Genomic DNA, 25,343 nt, shown 5'->3' with positions numbered 1-25,343 from the left:
TCAAACTATTTCAAAAAATTCAAGAAGGAAGACTTCCAAACTTGTTCTATGAGGTCAGCATAATTCTAATTCCAAAACCAGAAAAAGACACCACAAAGAAAGAAAACTATAGGCCAATATCCCTGATGAACATAGATGCCAAAATCCTGAACAAAATAATAGCAAATCTGATCCAGCAAAACATCAAAAAAATTATTCACCATGACCAAGTGGGATTCATTCCAGGGATGCAAAGCTGGTACAATATTTGCAAATCAATAAAGTTGATACACCACATAAACATAATGAACAATAAAAACCACATGATCATATCAATAGATGCTGAAAAAGCATTCAACAAAATCCAGCATCCATTTCTGATAAAAACGCTCAGCAATGTGGGAATAGAAGGATCATATCTCGACATAATGAAGGCCATATATGAAAGACCTACAGCCAACATCAACTCAATGGGCAGAAACTAAAAACATTTCAATTAAGAACAGGGACAAGACAGGGATGTCCACTTTCACCACTCTTATTTAACATAGTACTGGAAGTCTTAGCCATAGCAATCAGACATGAGAAAAATATGACAGGGATCCAGATTGGAAAGGAGGAAGTGAAACCATCATTATTTGCAGATGACATGATATTATACATAGAAAACCCTAAAGACTTCATCAAAAATCTACTAGACTTAATAAATGAATTTGGCAAAGTAGTAGAATACAAAATTAACGTCAAGAAATCGACGGCATTCTTATGCACCAATGATGAACTCACAGAAAGAGAAACTAAGAAAACAATCCCATTTACCATCGCGCCAAAAAAATTAAGATACCTAGGAATAAACTTAACCAAAGAAGTAAAGGACCTACTTGCAGAAAACTACAGGTCATTGAAAAAAGAAATAGAGGAAGATATAAAAAAGTGGAAGCACATACCTTGTTTGTGGATTGGAAGAATTAACATCATTAAAATGTCTATACTACCCAAAGCAATCTATAGATTCAATGCAATCCCCATCAAAATACCAATGACATATTTCACAGAACTAGAACAAATACTTCAAAAGTTCATATCGAACCAAAAAAGTACCCGAATAGCCACAGCAATTTTGAAAAAGAAGGACAAAGTAGGTGGGATCACAATACCAGATATCAGGTTATACTACAAAGTGACTGTAATCAAAACAGCCTGGTACTGGCACAAGAACAGGCATATAGACCAGTGGAACAGAACAGAGAACCCAGAAATGGACCCAAGGCAATATGCTCAATTAATATTTTACAAAGGTGGCAAGAGCATATAGTGGAGTAAGGACAGCCTCTTTAATAAATGGTGTTGGGAAATTGGACAGCTACATGCAAAAAAATAAAATTAGACCAACAACTTACACCATACACCAAAATAAACTCAAAAATGGATAAAAGACTTAAATGTGACCCGTGAATCTACAAAAATTCTATCAGAAAATGTAGGCATCAAAATTTCAGATATCATACGTAGCAGAATTTTCACTGATACATCACCTAAGGCAACAGAAACAAAGGAAAAAATGAACACATGAGACTACATGAAACTAAAAAGCTTCTGCACAGCAAAAGAAACAATCATCTAAATGGAAAGGCAACCCACTGTATGGGAGAACATCATTGCCAATGATGTATCAGATAAGGGGTTAATTTCCAATATATATAAAGTGCTCATCCAACTCAACAAAAGGAAGATAGAGAACTCAATTAAAAAATGGGCAGAGGAGCTGAATAGATACCTCTCCAAACAGGACATCCAAATGGCCAAGAGACATATGAAGAAATGCTCAACATCACTAATCATCAGAGAGATGCAAATTAAAACAACAATGAGGTATCACCTCACACCTGTCAGAATGGCCTCCATCAACAAATCATCAAACAAGTGTTGGTGAGGGTGTGGAGAAAAGGGGACTCTAGTACACTGCTGGTGGGAATGCAGACTGGTGCAGCCACTATGGAAAACAATATGGTGTTACCTCAAAAAATTAAAAATTGAATTTCCATTTGACCCAGTGATCTCGCTTCTAGGAATATACCCTAAGAAGCCTAAATCACCAATCAGGAAGAATATATATACCCCCATATTCATAGCAGCACTCTTTACAATAGCTAAGATCTGTAAACAGCCCATGTGTCCATCAGTAGACGAATGGATAAAAAAGCTGTGGTACATATACACAATGGAGTACTATGCAGCTGTAAGAAAGAAAGATCTCTTATCCTTTGAGACGACATGAAGGGACCTGGAAAGTATTATCCAAAGTGAAATAAGCCAAGCAGAAAAAGCCACATGATCTCACTTATATACGGAATATAATGAACATAACAGTCTGAGGAATATGGTAGACCCAGAAACATGGGAGTAGGGCACAGACTGACATCCCTCAGAAGAGGGGTTGGGGGATTGGGAAGAGATAAACCACAGAACCTATATGCACGTATGCATAACCAATGGACATGGACAACAAAGCCTGGGATGGAGCGGGGGGCGGCGGGGGATAGGGAGGAGGGTGGCAATGGTGTAAAAAAGGAGAAACATCTGTAACAAAAAAAAAATTAAAATAAATAAATGAAAAAGAAACTGAAATAAAAATATTCAGATTGAAAAATAAATAAAAAATAAAAAAGTAAGGAAAGCCTTTGATTGGCTTGTGAATAGACTGCACACAGCTGAGGAAAGAATCTCTAAGTTTGAGAATATTTTAATGGAATCCTCCAAAAGTGAAAAGAAAGAAAGAGGAAAGACTGGGGAAAAGAACAATAGGACAGGACATCCAAGGTTTGAGAGACAACTGTAAATGGTGCAAAATATTTCCCTATGGCTTGGCATAATTTGCTAAGCATTGCTTTCAGGACATAAGCAACAGTAATGTTTTGCCTAATCCTCAAACTGGTTTCCATAGATGAAGTGGGCTGAACTCTCTTCCCCTCACCACCTTCACTCAGAGCATAGTTGAGGCCTCCAGGGAGGGAACCAGGGGGACATCTGAGCTAGTCATTTGTCTCTTCCTCCTCAGGATCACCTGGGGCCTCCTGAATCCCTGGACAGCAGGGATTATCTGTTGGAATTAAAACACTTGGAGATTTTATTTATATATATATATGTATGTGTATATATATATATGTATGTATATATATATATGTGTGTTTTGTGACATATATTTTATTTTAACTGTGATAATGTGATTTATATTTTTAAGAAGGTTTAAAATACTCATAATGAGACTACCAGAAGCAGAAAAGAAAAAGAAATGAAAGAAATATATTAAACAATAGTGACTGAAAATTTCCCCCCAAATAATATCAGACACAAAATCACAGATCTAGGAAGCTCAGAAAACATAAAGCTAAATAAGTGCTAAAAACAAATACAAAAAGAAAAAAAATTATACCTAGTTATATAATTTTCAATTTAGGGAATATAAAAAAATAAAATAAAAAATACTGAAGGAAAACAAAATACCTTACCTCTAGTGAAACAAAGAAAAGTACAGCTGACTACTCTCAGAAACCACATGAGTAAGAGAGTGCAGTGAAATATTTAAAGTTTGAGAAGGAAAAAATCCTCCAGTCTAGAATCTATACTCTACAGAATTATCCTTCAAACATGGAGAAGAAAGGCTACTGCACTGCGTTTATTCCTTTGTAAAGATCAGTCATATAGGGGGGCATGGAGCATTTTAAGGGCAGTAAAAGTACTCTATGTGATACTATAATTATGCTTACATTTGTTCAACCCATAGAATGTACAACACCAAGAGTGAACCCTAAGGTAAACTACAGAATTTGGATAATTATGATGTGTCAATATAGGTCTATTGGTAGTAACAAATGCAGCACCCTGGTAGGGATGTTAATAACGGGGGAGACTGTGCATACGTGAGCATAGGGGAAATATGGTAAATCTCTGTTTCTTCCACTTCCTTTTGCTGTGATCCTACCACTGTGCTGTAAACAATTGTCTTTTAAAAAGCGGAGGAACAAAACATTTTTTAAAAGATTATATAAATATATCTTACTGTTCTGTGGACATCACTTTAATATATACCATTAATTTCTTGGAGAAACAAAAAACCCCAAACAAAATTATAATTCTGTTTAGCTAGAGCTTAAAGAGATGAATGGTTCTATAATAAGCTTGATTCTAAGACAATCTATATTTTCCTACATTCTGAATTCACTGCACATGTTCTGTTTACTCATTTTAAATATGATATATAATGATTTTAGAAACAACCTTTGATGATTACAAATGTGCAAACATATCAAGTTTATATACTGAAATAATTCAAATGTAATTATTTTTAATTGAAATAATTTAAAGTTATTCCACAAAATAAAATCATATAGTCATAAATATATCATATTTTGTTAAAGAAGAGCTCTTTTTTTATTATTGTTTTTAATCTTTATTGTTGAATTACAGGTATCCCCCTTTTTCTCCCCCATTGCCCCCCATGACCCAGTTGCCCCACTCCAGGTCTTTACCACCCTTTTGTCCATGTCCATAGCCAATGCATATATGCATATGAGTTCTTCAAATGATCTCTTCCTGCCACCCCCCCACTCTCCCCTTCCCTCTGAGATTTATTAGTCTGTTCCATGTTTTTATGCCTCTGGTTCTGGTTTATTCATGAGTTTATTTTGTTCATTAGATTCCACATCTAAGTGAGATCATATGATATTTGTCTTTCTCTGACTGGCTTATTTCACTTAGCATAATCATCTCCAGGTCCCTCCCTGCTGTCTCAAAGGGTAATAGAGCCTTCATTTTCACAGCTGCATAGTATTCCATTTTGTAAATGTACCACAGTTTTTTTATCCACTCATCTACTGATGGGCACATAGGCTGTTGCTAGATCTTAGGTGTTGTAAATAATGCTGCTATGAACATAGGGGTACATATATTCTTTCTGGTTGGTGTTTCAGGATTCTTAGGATATATTCCTAGAAGTGGGATAACTGGGTTAAATAGCAGTTCCACTTTTAATTTTTTGAGGGAAATCCATAGTGGCTGCATCAGTCTGCTTTCCTAGTGGAGTAAAGCTCTTTTAAATGAAAAGAAATTTATACTGTTTTTGGATTCTTGCTGCCAGGATTTCCCACAACAAGAATAAATTTTTTTTAAATGAGCCAGCTTTCACTAAAGAACTATAGCTCTAAAGTGTTTGGATAGCCCTGGCTGGTTTGGCTCAGAGGTTAGAGCGTCAGCCTGCGGTCCAGAGAGACCTGGGTTCGGTTCCCGCTAAGAGCATATACTTCAGTTGCAGTTTGTCCCCGGCCCTGGTTGGGTCGTGCGGGTGGCAGCCACTCAATGTGTCCCTTTCACATCAATGTTTCTCTCTCTTTCTTCCTCTCTCTCCCTCCCGCTGTAGCTGAATAAAAAAAAATGGGAAAATGTCCTTGGGTAAGGATTAAAAAAATAAAATAAAGTGTTTGGATAGCCTTCTGCTTTTCTACTTTCTCAAGTTATATATCTTATAGTTATTCTCACAATAACATCCTACATAAGCCCAGGTTAGTCATAAGGTGCGCCCATAGAAGGCAAAGGGCAGGTACTGCTATGCAGGCTTTGATTATTGTAGTTCCTCTCTTTGCTGTCTTGGAGCTGCTTTATCTAAACTTCTAATGTCAAAATTATTAGATTTTTAAGCACTTTTATTTTTATCTTCCTAGAGCCAGCCTCAGGACTTACAATCACTTTAATATATATCTTATATTGTAGACTACATCTTGGACCACAGATGCCTCATAAGTAATAGGTTATCTGGTGCAGTTCATTTAATAAGATCTGGACAAAATGAAGAGAAATTTAGATTTTTAAAAATCAAAAGTGATATTGCCAGGTATATTCATGCTTATTTGAGGTATTTACATTTTAATGATGATAAGATATTACAGTACTACATGTAGGGCTGAGATCTATCTGGTGACCTTATGTCACAGCAAGATAATGGATGGCTTCAAGTATAGCTAGGATATAGTATAGACAACTAAAGGAATCAAAGTCAAAAGACAGGTAATGAAGTCCAGATGTTGCAGAAGTATCTGGGAGTCTTTTAGTTTTATCAGACATTCACAAAAGTTAGGAGAATTCTCAGGTCTTAAGGATCAGGTAGAAAAGAATCCATGTCTAATAAAATAGGCAATAGGGACATCATGAAAGGCAGAGGGGCTCAAGTGTGAGGTGATTGAAGGAAATTTGACTCTGGGTGGTGGCATCCAATACAAATGATATACCATAGCATTGTACACTTGAAATCTATATAATTTTAGTAACCAATGTCACCCCAATAAATTTAATAAAAATAAAAAGTAATAAGATGAAACATAGACTTCACCTTGTACACTATTAAAAAAGCAAAACACCAGAAAATAGATATTGGCACCCATGTGCAAAATTAATAAAATTAATATGATCTTTTAAAATATTTCTTTCTGGGTTCATACATGGAAATTATGTACTAGGAAATGACAGTGAATTATCTGGCATTTTATGAATTTTCTACTTATTCCAGGTAGATGATCCAGCCCTAATTTCTTACATACTGTGGCATTCCTGACTTTGTCAGTCAATTCCCACTGTATTAAGCATTGCATGATCAAACAACCCTGACACTCCTTAGTTTAAAACAGTGCAACACTTGTCCTCATGGGTATGCTGGGGGGGGGGGAGTGGGGGGGGGGAGGGGCTCTGTGCCAATTTGTCATGGCTGCACACTGAATGTTGCAGTCTGAGAGTGTCCATCTGTTCTACGTGGCCCTCTCCCTCTTTAGACCAGGGGCCCAGGAAAGTCCACTTCTTTTCCAAGAGGTTACAGAAAATCAAAAGGAAGTATCCAAATATAACATGATAACCCATTTAAAATCCCTATTTGTACCCAGCCGGTGTGACTCAGTGGTTGAGCGTCAATCCATACACCAAGAAGCACTGGTTCAATTCCCGGTCAGAACACATGCCCAGGTTGTGGGCCAAATCCCCAGTGACGGACATGCAGGACATAGCCAATTGATGTTCTCTCTCATCGATGTTTCTCTCTCTCTCCCTCTCCCTTCCTCTCTCTCTAAAAATCAATAAAGAAAAAAAAAATTTTTAAATAATAAAGTCCCTATTTGTGTCCCACCTACTAGCTTGCCATTGGCCAAAGCAAATTATATAGCAGAATCCTAATTCAAAGTGTTAGAAAATGTAATCCATCGTTTGTAGGGTAAATTATAAATCTGCAGAGAAGATTAAAAACTTGAGGCCAATATTTCAATCTAAAAGAGTGGTTTCACCTTAGAAGTGAACACTTTTTTTTTTTTAGGGGAGAGTACTGTAAAGCTAGTTTTAAATCCTTTGGGGATTTTATCAGCCCTATAACCTCTAGTCTTCACAAGGCAGAAGATCCTGTTTTTTGAAGAAAGATGTTTACAAAATCTTGTAAAATACTATTTTCTTAGTCCATTCGGACTGCTCTAACAAAATACCATGAACTATGTAGCTTACACAACAGAAATTTATTTCTCCCAGTTCTGATGGCTGAAGGTGCAAGATCAAGGTGCCAACATGGTCACATTCTGCTGAAAATCCTCTCCTGAGTTCATAAACTGGAGACTGTGTTGCATTCTTACATGGTGGAAGGGACTAGGTATTCGGTAAGGGTCTCTTTTATAAAAACACGAATCTACCCTCTAGAACTAAGCACCTCCAAAAGACCCTGTACCCTAATCATCATCTTTGGGATTTAGAATTTCAACATACGAAACTGGGGGAAGCACAAACATTCAGGCCACAGCAATTGTCTTTACAAATATGTCACAATTTAGAAAATATCTGCCAACTTTATATATACATTCAAAGTCTTCCTGACGTCCATTCATTCATCTATCTACCCACAACATATATGTATGTACAGAAATATACAAAAATATATTCACTAATTACAATTAAGTATTTCCAAGTGGACTGCTCTATCTTTTCAACTGCATTCCGTTAATTATATTCCGTTTCCTTGGTGAAAAATAATCAGTTAAAAGTATAGCTACTTGAGATGCCTAGCAGGCAAAGGACTCTAAAACCATTCAAGAGTTACATATGCTAGTAAATATACCACAAATCGTGTCCAGTTTTAGTGAGCTAGAAATTTTATAAAATTCTTAAATATTTTAAAAGGCAAATCTCAGTTATTTATTCTTCTAAATCTTCAGTTATTCATTCTTCTAAATTTATTGTAAAGAGTCATTTTGCTGCCAGAGTCACCATACCAAGGAAAGCAGCTCTTTAAAAATCTATGTTCCCACCACTGAGACAAATGAAAACCAATATTTGTTTGACCAACTACACAGCGTGCCAATTATTTTCTGTTAACAAACTATTGTCTAATTATTAAATCACTTATTAAATTCTGAGTCTGTTTACATATAAGAGTTTTCAAAATAAGAGTCTATATCTTAGTAAGTTTAAATTATTTTAAACAGACTGATATAATTCTCCCAGAGCCGGCGATTGATTCTCTCATCACACTGCTAGGCCACAAGCATCATCTGATCATTCCTCAATACCTTGTTACAGTGTTGCTTATCTGTGACTATCATTACTAATAGCATTTCCCCAGAATAAAGCAGGTCTGCTTCTCTCATTGACAGCATTTCCACAGACAGAATAATCTTGTCAAATGTACTTTGCTAAAATTAAAAAGAGAATGAGAGACTGTGCATAGACCAGGTGGTGTCTACTCAGGGAGAGAATTCTATTTTTATGCCTCTAATATGCATTTCTCCTTTCCTAAATGTGCCTTTGGAGTTGCAGTAGAAGACGAAGTAAATCCTGAAAGGGAATTAAAAGTATTACATGTCAAATGAGAGGTGTCAGGCCCCACATAGCATGCCTTCAATGTATAATAACAATTCCCCAGTTTGCAAAGTTGTCTATTTGCATCTGGCTTTAAGTCGGTGATTTGATAGTTTATAAATCCCTGTTTGTTTTTGACTCTAGTGTTCACAAGCTATGGCATCTTTAAGTTCTTCAATTTAGCACCTTGAAGTACTCCTTTAGCATGTTTAATACTTCAATTAGTCAGGATAGAATAGGTTTTTGCTTGGATAGCAAACAACCCCAAATCTCAGTGGCTTAATACAACCAAAGTTTATGTTTCACTCACCAAAGCCCAAAACGCTGCCCTCCAGCAGCCGAAGTGCCGACGGCTTCAATGTTGTGGCCCTGGAAAGACTGTGCCAAGACCCCTACTGCAAAGGAAGAGAAGGTTTGAACAATTCCACAGGGAGTTTCCACTGCTTTAGGCCTGGAGTGTCAAATGGCCTGTATGCTCACAACTGATTTATCAACAATAGTCCTATGATCTGCTGACCAGGCCAGGAAGCATGGTTTTCCATGGGCCCAAACAGAAGCGAAGCAGAACAGGATCAGATGAACATAAAGCATTTTCTCTGTCATGCTGCTCAAAGCACTTGTCTTGACATAAACTCCAGTATAGTGTAGTAAAAACGAGAGTCAGAATGTCTGAGTTTAGTGAATAGTTTGAGTCTATTTCAATTCCTCAAATGCTAAAGTATTAATTGATCTCTTTGCTCTTCTACAATTAAATTTCATAATTCCCAACTCCTAGAAAAGAAGCTCTCTTCTTTTGTCTTGTACCATAATTGTTAGCCTTTAGAAAGATTGACTATTGCCATATATTATAAGAGCAGTATCAGCAGTATTTGAGGAATGATTACATTGCCTCAGGTTAGTAATACAATGGCAGTGATAAGATTATTCAATTAAGTATCTTCTTATGTAAATTGCATAAGAAATGGAGCACAGACCCATAATTGTAGAATTAGAGAAAATCATCTTTTAACACAGTCTTTTTCAAGAGTGTAAACTGATGACTTTTTGACTCAAATCATTACCACTTGAGCATTTTTAGGGCATCTTCTTATCTATTTCTTCCATATAATCTCTATGAAGGCCTGGCAGATATATGCTAGAGACATCCAGAGGCAGTAGAAAGAACATGCAGTTTGATATAAGGCAAGCTTTTTCTCATATTACAGCATTCTATTTACCAGTTTGATAATCCGGTGTTTCCTACATGATACTGAAATTGATGTGTTTAAAATCTATAAACTCACCTTGGCCGGTTTGGTTCAACAGTTAGAGCATTGGCCCATGGACCAAGGAATTGTGGGTTTGATTCCAGTCAAGGGCACGTACCTCTGTAGCTGTTCAATCCCTGGCCCTGTCTGGGGTCATGTGGAAGGCAACTGATCAATGTGTTCCTCTCACCTCTCTCTCTCTCTCTCTCTCTCTCTCTCTCTCTCTCTCCCTCCCCCCCCCTTCCTCCCTTTCTCTCTTCCTCCTCCCACTCTATCTGAAAATCAGTGGGAAAATATCCTCAGGTGAGGATTAAAAATAAAAACTATAAACTCACCCTGACCAGTTTGGCTCAGCAGTTAGAGCATCTGTCCACAGACCAATGAGTCACCGGTTCGATTCCAGCCAAGGGCACATACCTCAGTTGTGATTCATCCCCGACCCTGGTTGGGGTCATGTGGGAGGCAACCAGTCAATGTGTCCCATTCACGTCGATGTTTCTCTCTCTCTCTTCCTCTCTCTCCCTTCCACTCTATCTGAACAACAACAACAACAAAAAAAGGAAAAATGTCCTCAATGTCCTCAGGTGAGGATAAAAAAATAAAAATAAAAAACTATAAACTCACTGAATTTATAAGCAGGGAGTAAATTGAACATTGCAACATAGAAAATATATTAGCATGTTTCTGCCTAATGAAGAAAATTATAACTTAGCTCACATTCCAATCAGAAAAGTACTTTTTAAGCTCAAAGAAGGTTAAAATTCTCTCCCTTTGGCACTGGCCAGCAGAATGTAGAAACAGATACAAAAACAAAAACAAACAAACAAAATCCAAGGTTATATAGTTGTGCTACCATTGCAGGAAAGCAAGATAATACCAGTTTAAATACAATTTAGGCAGGTGGTATCTAGTAGAGCACATTGAAGGTAGAAAAGTCTCTATAATCAATTAATAAAGACAATTTCAGGAAATTGCAGAATAATAATCAATGCACATGTTAAATAAGAGGAAGAGACCCTTAAAAGGAGAAAATTAACCTCATCATGAAATTTTAATATTGATACAGAACCCCACAGTATAGTATTTCAGATTAACAGTTATTGAGGCAAATTAAATATAATATATAACTTACAATATATAGTGTAGATTCAATTTTTATCAACCAATGACTGTTCTTATTCATATTTATCAGATGCAAATTTGAAGAACTCAATCAGGCATTGTCGTGAACAAATGCCTAATCTTAACATTGAGCAAATAATCTTAGGAAATAAAAGTAGGAAAATGAAATGCATAGCAGTCTTTACAGAATACCATTTTAGCTCCATTCCCAAATTGTTCTCTCTCCTGTCTTCTATTCTTCAGCAAATGGCAACTCAATCTTCCCAGTTTAAAGTGCAAATCAAAACTTGGAATCATATTAGATTCTTCTCTTTTTCTAACAATCTACATCCAAACCAATTTGAACATTCAAAATAGATTCAGCTACTGTGCTGGTCTAAAGCATCCATATTCTTCTAATCTACATTATTGTAACCACCCCTATTATGTACACCCAACCATGCCTAGTGTATACTCAGTACACTTTTTCTACCCGTTATCCATAGCTCTTTATTATTATTTTTATTTGTCCATTGATTCCATTTTTGAGCCCTTAGTTCTTTGGAATCCCTTACGTCAATATTCATAGACCACTGCCCTTTTAATTAGAACCAAGGCAGTGTGGTAATTTTATACATCACTGATTTCATAGGAACACACCAATACTAAAAGAAGTGTATTGACAATGCTAAAATTATGTCTTGGGCATCTGCCTCACTATAGATTATACCATATTTGTTTCCCAACACAAGGTAATGTTAAAAAACATCCAACTGTGTTTTTCATAGATTATGAACAAACCTGCTGCTAAATCATTGGCAAACAAATTGTGTTCTTCATGCATTACCAGTACCGTCTGTAAAATAAAAATTATTTTTAAATTTACCTGAAAAATCAATGAAACTAACAGTAAAAGTGGTTACTTCTCACTTTAACTACCTGCAAAACTTGGCAAAATGACATTTCTAATGTGCCCAAGTATAAATTGTAAATCTTTTACTGTCAGGAAAAAAAATGTTCTCTATTCAAAATTATCAAGAAGTTTAAGGTTTACCTTAGGGGAAGTTACTTTAAGCCAATATGTTTTATCTTTAGTATAAAAATTAACATTTAATATCTTAATGTGAGCCTTTTATAACTGAACAGTATTAATATTGGAGTTAAGAAAATCCTCAATTACTATAAAGTAGTAGATGATCTTCTAGTGGCAGAGATGAGGCAGCTGAATCTCTGTTGGTAAAGTGAGCATAGGAAACAATTCTATACATGAAGTTACAGAACCTTTGAGCAGTTGACAAAGAATATACTAATGATAATTCAACATTTAGTTATTTTTAAGTCCTTACTCAAGTATATATTTAGAGAGAGGGAGAGAGAAACATCAATGTGAGAGTGAAACATTGATTAGCTGCCTCCTATACATGCCCCAACTAGAGATTGAACCCAAAAGCTAGGTATTTGCCCTGAACAGGAATCGAACTGGCAATTTTCTGGGTGTATGGAACGACGCTCCAACCGACTGAGCCACCTGACCAGAGCTAATTCAACATTGATTGAACAGCAACTCTATAGGTGGCCTTAATGCTTGACAAGTTATTATGACGATGTCATTGAATTCTTACAACACAATTTTAACATACATCTAACTCCAAATGAACCAGTATTCTTAGCAACTGTGCTATATTTACTCTAAAAATAATATTAATTTAACTATGAGCACTTATTTTAAGCGCTTTCCTCACATATTTTATTTAATCCTCCCAATATCTCTGTAAGCATTTAACCATTTTGAACATAGGAAACTGAGACATACAAGGAGTAAATAAATAACCTTATGGAGAGTCCTTCTACTTGAGGAATGTTTTTTTCTCTTACTTTAAAGAAATTCTTTCTATGTCTTTGATTTTAGAGTTTTATTATATTGTATCTTTAAGAAGATCTCCTTGGGCTGAATCTACTTGGGGACCTATGAACTTCATGAACTTAAATGTCCCAACCTCTATGAAGGTTAAAAGACAAATGTGTTAGCACAACTATAGCTATAATAATTTGTTAATGGATACGCAATATAAAAAGATATAAATTTTGACATCAACAACATAAAATGCATGTGGGTGGAAGTAAAAGAGTAGAATTTCCTGTTGATCCAAGTTAGGTTGTTATCAGGTTAGACTATTATAACTTTATGAAGTTTTATGTAAACCTCATGATAACTACCATGCATACACCTACAATAAATACACAAAGGAGAAAAGGAGGGAACAAAGCTTAACATTATGAAAAATCATTAATTTACAAAGGAAGACAGCAAAAGAGGAAGAAAGAAACAAAGGACTATAAAGTAGCCAGGAAACAATCAGTAAGATGTCATTAGTAAGACCTTACCTATTAGTAATTACATTAAATGTAAGGAGATTAAATTTTTCAATCAAAAAACATACAGTGGCTGAATGGATAAAAAAGATAAGACTTAACAGTGTTGCCTGAAAGAAACTCACTTGAGATTTAAGGACACACAAAGACTGAAAATAAAGGGATGAAAAAGACTACATGCCGAAACTAAAAGTGGACTCCTGTTTTACAGCATACACAAAAATCAACTCAAAATTGATTAAAAATACTAACATTAGAACTAAAATCATAAAACTCCTAGAAGTTGTAGGGGGTAAGTTGTTTTTTTTTTTTTCTTTGATCTTGGCAATAGTTTTCTTTTTTTTTTTTTTTTTGGACTTGATACCAAAAGCAAAAATAAATAAATGGGACTGCATCACACTAAAAAACCCCTTTACAGCAAAGGAAACCATCAACAAAATTAAAAGGCAACCTACAGAATAGGAGAAAAAAAATGTAAGTCATATATCTCTAAGAGGTAAATGTCCAAAATATATAAAAAACTCAGATAACTCAATAACAACCAAAAAACTGATTAAAAGGTGAAGGTGGGGCTCTGACCGGCTTGGTTCAGCGGTTAGAGCATAGGCCTGCAGTCCAGAGAAACCCGGGTTCAGTTCCTGCTAAGGGCACATACCTTGGTTACAGTTTGTCCCCAGCCCTGGTTGGGTCGTGCGGGTGGCAGCCACTCAATGTTTCCCTTTCATGCCAATGTTTTTCTCTCTCTCTCTCCCCCTCCCACTCTATCTGAACAAAATATGAAAAAAATGTCCTTGGGTAAGGATTTAAAAAATCATTTTAAAAAAAGATGAAGGTGGGGAGTAGGGAGAACAGAAGAGGGAGTCAGTGGGGAAAAAAGGGGGTGGACATCTGTAATACTTTCAACAATAAATATAAATAAAAAGTATTACATTTTAAAAGGAAAAAAATGAGCAAAAAATTAAAAATACATTTTTCCAGAAAAGATGTACAAATGGACAACAGGTACATGATAATGTGTTCAAAATAACAAATCATTAGGAAAATGTAAATCAAACCTCAATGAGGTATCACATCAGACCTTGTAGAAGGGTTATCATCAAAAAGACAAGAGATAAATGTTGCAAAGATGTGGAAAGAAGAGGATTCTAAAATCAGAATCTCAAAGAGATATCTGCATCCCCATGTACATTGTAGAATTATTAACAGTAATCAAAATATGGAAACAATCCAAGTGTTCATCAGTGTATGAATAAATAATATGTAAGATCTATCTATCTATATCTATCTATCTCTATCTACTATTATCTATATATCTGTATCTATATCTAGATAGATAGATAGATGATAGATAGATAGATGATAGATAGATAGAGATAGATAGATAGATAGAGATAGATAGATAGATAGATATAGATAGATAGATATCTTTCATGTCTGTATAATATTCCATAAAGTTAACCCTCCACATTCATGGACTCTCAACCACAGATGGAAAGCAGTAAAGATATTTTGTTTAATATGCATATAACTGCACCTGTATAGATAGATAAATAGTGTCTGACAATGGATGAAAGAATAAAGAATATGGAAGATCTATTTCTCTATCTATCTATCTATCTATCTATCTATCTTTCTATCTATGCAATTCCATTTATATGCATAGTTTTTCAATAAATATCTGTACTGCTTTTCATCTGTGGTTGGGAGTCTATAAATATAGAGGGTTTACTTTATGGAATATTAGGCATGAAAGAGAAGGAAATCTTGCCATTTGCAACAACTTGAATAAACCTTGAAGTCATTATGCTAAGTGAAATAAGTTAGACAGAGTGAAAAATACTTTATGATGTTACTTACATGTGGAATCTAAAAAAGCCAACTCAAGAGAAACAAAAAGTGGTGGGGTCTGGAGGAAATGGGGAGATATTGGCCATAGAGAACAAACTTTGAATATAAGATTAGTAAGTTCTTGGGATCAAATGTACAGCATGGTGATTATAGCTATTATATATGTGAAAGTTGCTAAAGAGTAAATCTTAAATCTTCTTACTATAAAAAAAAATGATAATTAAGTGATAGATGAAGTTGGTAGCTAATGTAATGGTGGTAATCATTTTGCAAAATATGTTTAGTAATCAACACATCTAATACCTTAAACTTACACAATGTTTTATTTCAACTGGGTCTCAATAAAGCTGGTGAAAAAGGTAATACACCAAATTAACAGATTGAAAAAGAAAAATCATATAAATATCTCAATAGATGTAGAAAAAGCATTTGACAAAATTCAACATCCATTCATGATAGAAAAGAAAAAACACTACACCTTCAGTATACATGAAATGTACTTCAACATAATAAAGACCATCTATGAGAAGCTCATAGCTAACATCATATTCAATAGTAAAAACCTGGAAGTTTTGTCTCTAAGAACAGAAAGAAGACAAGGATGCCAACTCTCACCACTTGTATTCCACATAGTCCTGAAAGTTGTAGTCTGAATAATTAGGCAAGAAAAAGAAATAAAAGCAAACCAAATCAGAAAGAAAAAAATGAAATTGTCTGTTTTCAGATTACATAATCTTGAATATAGAAAACTTTTAAGACTTTCCCAAAAACTGTTAAAACTAATAAATAAATTCAGTACATTTGTAGCACATAAAATCAATATACAAAAATTGAAAATGTCAGAAAGAAAATAATCATATTTACAATAGTATTAAAAAAAACATACTTAGTAAGAAATTTAACCAAGGAAGTAAGATTTGTACACTGAACACTATACACTTTGATAAAAAAAAAATGGAAAGAGACACAAATAAAGGAAAACATATCCCACATTTATGTATCAGAAGAATAAATATTGTTAAAATGTTCATACTACCCAAAGCCATCTATAGATTCCATGTAATCCCTATCAAAATTCCAATGACATTTTTTACAGAATAGAAAAAAAAAATTCTAAAATGTGTGTGGAACCACAAAAGGCCCTGAATAGCCAAAGCAATCTTGAAAAACAGAAAGCTGGAGACATTGTGCTTTCTGATTTCAAACTAGATTACAAACCAGTATGGTATTGGAATAAAAACAGACACATAAACCAATGCAGCAGAAGAAACACCCCAGAAATGAACACTTGTCTATAAGGTAAACTAATTTTTGACAAGGATGCCAAGAACATACAATGGGGAAAGAATATTTTCTTCAATAAATAATGTTAGAAAAACTGATTATCCACATGCAAAAGACTGAAATTGGACCCCCATTTTATGCCACTCAAAAATTAACTTGAATTGGAGTAAAGACTTAACTGTAAGACGTGAAACCATAAAACTCCTTAAAGAAAACATACAAAAATAATTCCTTAACATGGTTAATGGTAGTGATTGTTATTTTTGTTGTTGTTGTTGTTGTTAATCCTCACCCAAGGATATTTTTCCATTGATTTTTAGATAGAGAAGAAGGAGAGAGAAAGAGAAACTTCCATGTGAGAGAAACACATCTATCGGTTGCCTCCCACATGACCCCAACCAGGACAAAGATCAAACCTACAACCCAGGTAAGTGCCCTTGACTGGGAATCGAACCTGAGACCCTTTCATCAGTAGGCCAATGCTCTAACCGCTGCCAAACTGGCCAGGGCAGCAATGATTTTTTTGATTTTTTTTAATATGACACCAAGCACAGGCAAGAAAAGCAAAAATAAACATTTGGGGTTGCATTAAACTAACAGGCTTCCGCACAGCAAAAGAAACACTCAACAAAATGAAAAGGCAAACTATGGAATAGGAGAAAATGTTTGCAAACCATATGTCTGGTTGAGTTAATATCCAAAATATATAAGAAATGTTTACAACACAACAGCGGAAAGAAAAAGACAACTGATTAAATGTAAGAAAAGACCTGAAAAGTCATTTTTCCAAATACATGCAAATGGCCAACAGGTACATAAATAAGTGCTCAGCATCACTTATAATTAGAAAAATGCAAATAAAAGCCACAATGAGATATTACCTCAAATGTTTGGTAATGGTTATCATAAAAAAGACGAGATAACAAATGCTGGGGAGAATGTTTAGAAAAGGGAACACTTGTACACCATTGGTGGAATGTAAACTGGCTTACCTATTATGGAAAACAGTATGGAAATACCTCAAAAAATTAAAAATACAATTACCATATGATCTAAACATTCCACTTCTGGGTATATATATTCAAAGGAAACAAAATCAGTATCTTGAAGAGATATCTGTACCCCATGTTCACGGCTGCATTATTCACAACAGTCAAGAAATGGAAACAACCTGAGGGTCCATCAATGTACACATAGATAAAGAAGATGTGGTATGTATATGCAATGGAATATTACTCAGCCACTAAAAAGAAAACCCTGCCATTTGCAACAGCATGAATGAATTTAGAGACCATTATGCTAAGTACAATAAGCAAGACCATGAAAGACAAATACTGTATGAATATTGTATGATCTCATGTTTAAATAGAATCTAAACACAAAGTCAAACTCATACAAACAGAAGAAATGTGGGTATCAGGGCTGGGAGGTAGAGGAAATGAGATCTTGTCAAAGAGGAAACGCTTTCGGTGATAAGATGAATAAATGCTGGGGATCTAACATACTGCATGGTGACTATAATACATAATACTGTATTGTACACTTGAAATTCATGAAGAGCGTATTTCATAAGCATCCTTACCATGAGAAAGAAAAGCAGTAACTGTGAAGTGATAGACATATTAATTAATCTGATTACGGTAATCATTTCACAAAGTATTCTCACATCAAATCATCACGTTGTACACTTTAAAAATATACAACTTTGGACAGTCTTCGTGCAGAGTCGTCATGGTTTCCTGCATCAACAGTGCTTGGGCAGAACCCAGCGCTCGACCTGTCCCCACAGCCACCCGATCCAGCCTTCCGCCACCTCCTCACAGCCCCTTGGACATCCCCAGGCCCCGCTCCAGCGCCGCACAGCCGCCTGTCCTTAGCTGCCCACCATGACATCCACCGGGCCCGCCTCCCAGGTGCCCAGGACTCCCACCAGGACTCCGAGGCCGCATCCACCGCCAGATCGACCTGGGGCTCTGTGCTTCCTACGTCTCCCCGTCCGCGTCTTATTACTTCCACCGCGATGATGTGGCTTTGAAGAACTTTGCCAAATATTTCCTTCACTAATCTCGTGAGGAGAGAGAACATGCTTAGAAACTGATGAAGCTGCAGAACCAACACGGTGGCCGATCTCCCTCCAAGATATCAAGAAACTGGACTGTGACGACTGGGAGAAGGGGCTGAATGTGATGGAGTGTGCGTTACACTTGGAAAAAAGTGTGAATCAGTCACTACTGGATCTGCACAAACTGGCCACTGACAAAAAATGACCCTCACTTGTGTGACTTCCTTGAAACTCACAACCTGAATGAGCAGGTGAAATCCATCAAAGAACTGGGTGACCACGTAACCAACTTGTGCAGATTGGGGGCCCCTGAAACTGGCAGGGCAGAGTATCTCTTTGACAAGCACACCCTGGGAGACAGTGATGAGGGCTAAGCCTTAGGCTGGCTTCCCATAGCCACGGGGGTGAGTTCCCTGGTCACCAAAGCAGGACGTGTGTGTTGGAGTCAACTTTACCTTTTCTATAACTTGTACCAAATCATCCACTTACATCTTTTCATTTTCATTTGTACCATTTCTTCAAATAAAGTAATTTGGTACCCCCTCAAAAAAAAAAAAATACACAACTTTATTTGTCAAATCTACTTCAGTAAAGCTGGAGAAAATTAAAAAAGAAAGTATCTGAAATAATAATTCTGAAATTCCGGATGGAAAAGATGGGGTCTGTTTATAACAATCTAGGATATAAAGCATCCTTGTCACTTAAAAGATAAATAACAAAATATTAATGGTGATCTTTCTTTGAGACATAACTGATTCATGCCCCAGACAGTGAGAGAGAAAGACAAAAGTATTTCTGCCTAAGGAACCACGAATCCTAAACACGATCTCCTACAAATCATTCACTACACCCATGGGTAATTATGTCTTGAAGGTGTTAATGAACACAGTTTATCAGTCAATGTCCAAACATGAAAACATAAAACACTCAAAGTATTTCAAACAGAATGGATACGAAACTCCAGATTTTGTGACATAGATGTTATCAAGGCAGAAAGAGCCAACAGGAGGAAGCTGAACTGTATCAGGTATCCCCAAGGCCGTGCTAAGGCCTGATGATGTGCTGGATCAGTCCACAGGATTCAGAAAAGCTGTTATGCTCATGGCTACAGTTTATTGCAGTGAAAAGAATACAAATTAAAATCAACAAAGGGAAAAGATCCATTGGGTGAAGCCCAGGAGAAATTAGGCACGAGATTCTAAGTGTCCTCTCCCTGGGAAATCATAGGAACACACTTCATCTTCCCAGTAATGAAGTGTGACAATATATGCTAAGGGTTGTCAACCAAGGAAGCTCACCCAAGCCTTGTAGTACAAGGTTGTTTAGGAAATCACTCATGTAGGCATACATTCCTTATAAATTACAGTGTTAGCATAGACTATTTAATCAAACTGGTATCTCAAGCCCCATAGCCTCAGACCTATAAAAACAGGTGCTTACACTAAATCACAGTTAGCATAAACTATCTGATCATACAAGTACTTCACACCCCAAGGCCTCAGACATACAAAAGTGCTCATATAGGGCAGACTATCCCAAGAGCTCAAAATTTATCTCCCGGGAGGCAGTCAAGAGCCAATCCTAAAAACAGGCCTTTCCTGGGACTGCGCAGGGTTTGAGCAAACAGGTCTGCTAAGTTAATTCATTTCTACACATAAGGTAACCAAGATAAATGGATTACAGGAGGTAACATCGCCTACCTCTAGCACTGGTGGAACAGAGTAAGAGCTTGGAGGTTCCTTTGCATAGTCCATGCTTAGACCACAAGGTGGCGGTAGGGGCGGGAGCAGGGTGTGTGTGGAGCTGGAGCTTGGAACCCTTGAAGGGATTTAACAGCCTGGTCTTCATCTCTCTGAGGGGATGTAGCTTAGCTGGTGTTGGAAGTATCCAAAGTGGTGGAATATGGAGCTGCAATTGCCTTCTCTTCCTGGACGAATACTATGAAAAGCTGAAAATAAAATGTTGTTTCTGTCTTCCATGCACTTTCTCATTTCCTCTAAGGCCTCCCTTAGGTTTTTCTCTCCAGAGCCTTCCTGGCCAAGAGTTTGTGGCATTTAGTATGGAAGACCCCTACTCTCGCAGAGAGTCAAGAGGCAAATAACAATCAAACTCGCCTGTAGAAAAATATGAGTTAACAGCAGAATCAAAATAACATATTTTTTTCCCATCATATCTTGACAAACAAAGTTGATGGGAAAAAAAGTGTTTTGGTGACAGTGTAATTTGAGCCACCAAAGAAATATAAGCTTCAGTTTTTATAGGAAAAGAACTTTAAAATCAGATTCCTTGATAAAATTAAAAATTAAGATAAAATATTAGAAATCTTGGACTCTTATCAACTTTCTCTATGACCTTAGTTAACCCACAATTAACTCTGGTTTCAGTATCCTTATCAGTGAAACAAGTTAGAAGAACTGTAAGTTCATTTTCAAATTAAGATCTGAAATAACCCAGTTAGGGCTAGGAAGCAAGATGGTTTACCCAAACCCAATTTGCTAAATTGGTAATGTACTGAATTTACATTTTTAAAACTATTTGGTTTTGGTTGACCAGTTTTCATTTTGCCTTCATAAAAGCATTTTAAAGAAAATTCAATTAGCCTTTGCTTTGCAGGAGAAGTCTAGGGGGCAGAGAAATCGGGAAAGTACCACCTGTTCAGTCTAACTGATGGATTATTTCTTTTCCTTAAGATTAATGTCTTTAGGTGAAAAGACCATCTGGTATCCTAACATGCCCATACTCTGTTTGGAGGAGATATATAATTGCTAGCACCACATGTTAAACACACATGTTTCTAAATTCTTTCCTGTAAAATATCTTCATAACATATTTACACCTATGTCTGTCCTTTGCTTCTGTGGAAATAACTTCAGTTCTAGAGTTTAGGTGATATATAACAATATCCAGGTAGAAATAAGACTTAAATTTCATTCTTTTAAGATATTTTTCACAATATGGAGTAGTAATGGCTGAGTATAAGCCTAGAATATATAGGTTTAACAAGCACTCTGTGTTGTTCTTATTCACCCTTAAATTGAAATATAAATTCTCAACAGGTGTATTTCCTGGTTTACCCACTCTGGGACATATTTATCCGATTTTCATTGTATTTACCAATGACATGATTGTAATTATCTGGGTAATTTCTAAACATGATTTATTTACTTTCCACACAAAGGTCTGTATGTAATGAAAGAGTTCCAAACTGAGACTTCATGAAAATAGTCTGCATAAAATGACTGGACTCACATCCTATTCATAGAACTTATTACAGGTTACTATTAAGGTTATATAACAATGTCTAATACAAATCTCCAGTTTCTTCTTACTAAGGAATGAATGATAACTCTTTAACCATGCGGTCAAGAGAAAGTTATTTAGTTCATTTGTAAACAATTTGTTACAGACCTCATCTGTGTGTGTGTGTGTGTGTGTGTGTGTGTGTGTTTTGGCGATTGGAGTTGTGTTAAACTGTTCCAGGCAAAAAAGAATCACTCCGTGGTTGACTTGACAGGTAAATAAATTGTACGTTACTTCTTGTGTGAATTAAATGCTCAAACTCTTCTTTCCCACTCCAGTAATAACTTGAGCCTCTTTGTTTAAACATAGCCTCATATTAAACATGCAGAATTGATTTCTGAATCTCTCATAGCAAAGGGAATCAAATTGAAAAATGCTGTTTAGCCTTCAAAGAAAGTTTGCAAGTATAAAAGACTATTTTTCCAAAGGGCTGCTCTAAGTTATTTTCACTGTAAAATTTTCAACATTTTTTTTTTATAGTTTAAAAATAATTTGCATAACTATGATACATCATTTTTAAAACTAAAGCAATCATTTCTAAGACACTATGGTATATCTGAACCATATACCTTGTTGTGAAACCATATTGTACTTTACTTATCATATTGTGGACTTCATAAATAAACACGTTAAACCATGGTTGTCTACAGTAGTCAATTATTTCTTAACTTCAACAAATATAAATCATATTAGCAATGGGTAGTTGTTTGTCTTTTTTCTTTTAGTTAATAGATAGAATGAATGTGATCGATAGATAGGTGACTTGGGTGGAATCTGGCTTTTCTCTTGGTTTGTAGTTTAGAGTCTGTCTTGATTTTTTTTTATTTTTTTTTATTTATTTTTTTTATGTAGCTATTTTTTTTTTTTTAATTTTTTCAAATCTTTATTGTTGGATGTAAAATGTATTACATATGTTCCACATTTTTCCCCCATTGACCCCCCCTCCTCCCCACTCCCGCCCCCCTCCCACCTTTTCCCACACTATTGTCTGTGTCCATTGGTTATGCATATAAGATCTTTGGTTTATTTCTTCCCACGCCCCCAACCCCATTCCCTTTGAGGTTTGTCAGTCTAGCAATGAATTTGTGCTTCTTAATCCCTTCACCTTTTTCACCCATTCCCCCAAAGCCCCTCCCAACTGGCAACCAACAAAATGTTCTCTGTATCTATGAGAATGTTTCTGTTCTACCTGTTCATTTTGTGTGTAGATTCCATTATTGATAGATATGTTTTCATTGCCATTTTGTTTGCTCATATATTTTATCTTTTTCTTCAAAAAGACCCTTCATCATTTCATATAATAACCATTTGGTAGTGATGAACTCCTTTAACTTTTTCTTGTCTGGGAAAGTTTTTATATGTCCATCAATTCTAAATGACACCTTTGCAGGATAGAGTAATTTTGGTTGTAGGTTCTTGGTTTTCATCACTCTGAATATTTCTTGCCACTCCCTTCTGGACTACAAAGTTTCTTTTGAGAAATCAGCTGACAGCCTAATGGGAACTCCCTTGTAGGTACCTAGCTGCCTTTCTCTTGCTGCTTTTAAGATTCTCTCTTTGTCTTGAACCTTTTGCATTTTGATGATGATGTGTCTTGGTGTGGGCCTCTTGCGGTTCATCTTGTTTGGGACTCTCTGTGCTTCCTGGACTTGTATGTCTGTTTCCTTCACCAAGTTAGGGAAGTTTTCTGCCATTATTGTTTCAAACAGATTTTCGATTTCCTGTTCTCTCTCTTCTCCTTCGGGCACCCCCAAGATGCGAATGTTGGCACGCTTGAAGTTGTCCCAGAGGCTCCTTACACTATCCTCATTTTTTGGGATTCTTTTTTCTTTTTGCTGATCTGATTGGGGATTTTTTGCTTCCTTATATTCCAAATCGATGGTTTGCTCCTTGGATTTACGTACTCTATTATTGAAGCTGTGTAAATTATTCTTTATTTCAGTTAATGCCTCCTTCAATTCTAACTGTGTATCCATGATTTCTAACTGGTCCTTTTTTATGCTCTTGAGGCCCTCCCTAAGTTCACTGAGGTTCTCACTAAGTTCATTGAGCATCCTTATAAGCAGTGTTTTGAACTCAGTATCTGTTAGGTTGCTTATCTCCATTTCGCTTAGTTCTTTTATTGGGGTTTTGTTCTGTTCTTTCATTTGGGACCTGTTTCTTTGTATCCTCATTTTGGCTGCCTCCCTGTGTTTGTTTCAGTGTATTACTTAATGAGAGGTATGGGTCTCACTGAGACCAGATGCTGCTCGTTTGAAAGAATTTAGGAAAAACCTGAAGCAGGATCCAAGACCGGCCAATCCTATGGTTAAGCAAGTGGCAACAGCTTGGGTGGGCTTGAAAGTTGGGTGGGCTTGAAAGTTGGGTGGGGCGGGGTGGGGCCTCAGGGAGTCAGCAGGGCGGGGCTACCAGTGTGAGCCAGGTTGCTGGAGTCCCAGATATGGAGACTGTCTGCCGCCCCCGGGAAGGGCTCACCAAAGGAACAAAGGCCTCTGACAGCACGTTTGTCCCCGAGAAAGCCCCCTCTCCAGCCCTCGCTCCAGTGCCAAACAGCTCAGTTCTTCCCTGTATGTCTCTGGCGCCCCTCGAGCTGCCTCCCCTCTGAGCTTAGAGGGAGAGAGTCCGATAAGTCCGTGCGCGGGCCCTTTAAGGAGCTGCCTGGGGCTCCAGCCGCTTCAGCCTCCCTGAGCCTCAGTTCCTGCTGGTTTTTCCAGCCAGAAGTTATGGGGACTCTCTTTCTGGCACTGGAACCCTGAGCGGGGCACCTGGTGTGGGACGGGGACCCCTCAGTCCTCAGGAAGGACCTTCCCAGCCGCGGGAGCCTCCTGATTTTTATCTGCCACACGTGGGTGTGGGACCAGCCCGTCGCACTGCCGCGCCAGTGCCGCCGCCGCCGCCTCCCCTCGCGCCGCCGCCCCTCCTACCAGTCAGGATGTAGCTGCTTTTTTAAATTCCGTAGTTGTAGGACTTCCATTCAGCTTCATTTCAGGCGGTTTTGAATGATGGTTGTTCTGTAGTTTAGTTGTAACTTTGATGTGGTTGTGGGAGGATGCGATACCGCGTTTACCTATGCCGCCATCTTGACAGGAAGTCTCGATTTTTTTTATTTTTAAGAGTGTAATTTTAGCCCGGCCTATGTGGCTCAGTGGTTGAGTGTTGACCCATGCACCAAGAGGTTGCCAGTTCGATTCCCAGTCAGGGCACATGCCCAGGTGTGGGCAAATTCCCCAGTGGGGGGCATGCAGGAGGCGGCCAATTGATGTTCTCTCTCATAG

At 36.8% G+C, this 25,343-nt stretch overlaps 1 pseudogene; it reads left to right on the top strand.

The window, feature by feature from the left end:
* LOC118643966 overlaps positions 1–19,142 on the top strand; it is a 56,454-nt pseudogene extending 37,312 nt beyond the window's left edge.
* Positions 19,143–25,343: the final 6,201 nt, after the last annotated feature.

This window comes from Molossus molossus, unplaced genomic scaffold, assembly GCF_014108415.1.
Source record: "Molossus molossus isolate mMolMol1 unplaced genomic scaffold, mMolMol1.p scaffold_m16_p_4, whole genome shotgun sequence".
NCBI classification, from domain to species: domain Eukaryota; kingdom Metazoa; phylum Chordata; class Mammalia; order Chiroptera; family Molossidae; genus Molossus; species Molossus molossus.
This window is presented reverse-complemented; position numbering and strand designations above follow the sequence as displayed.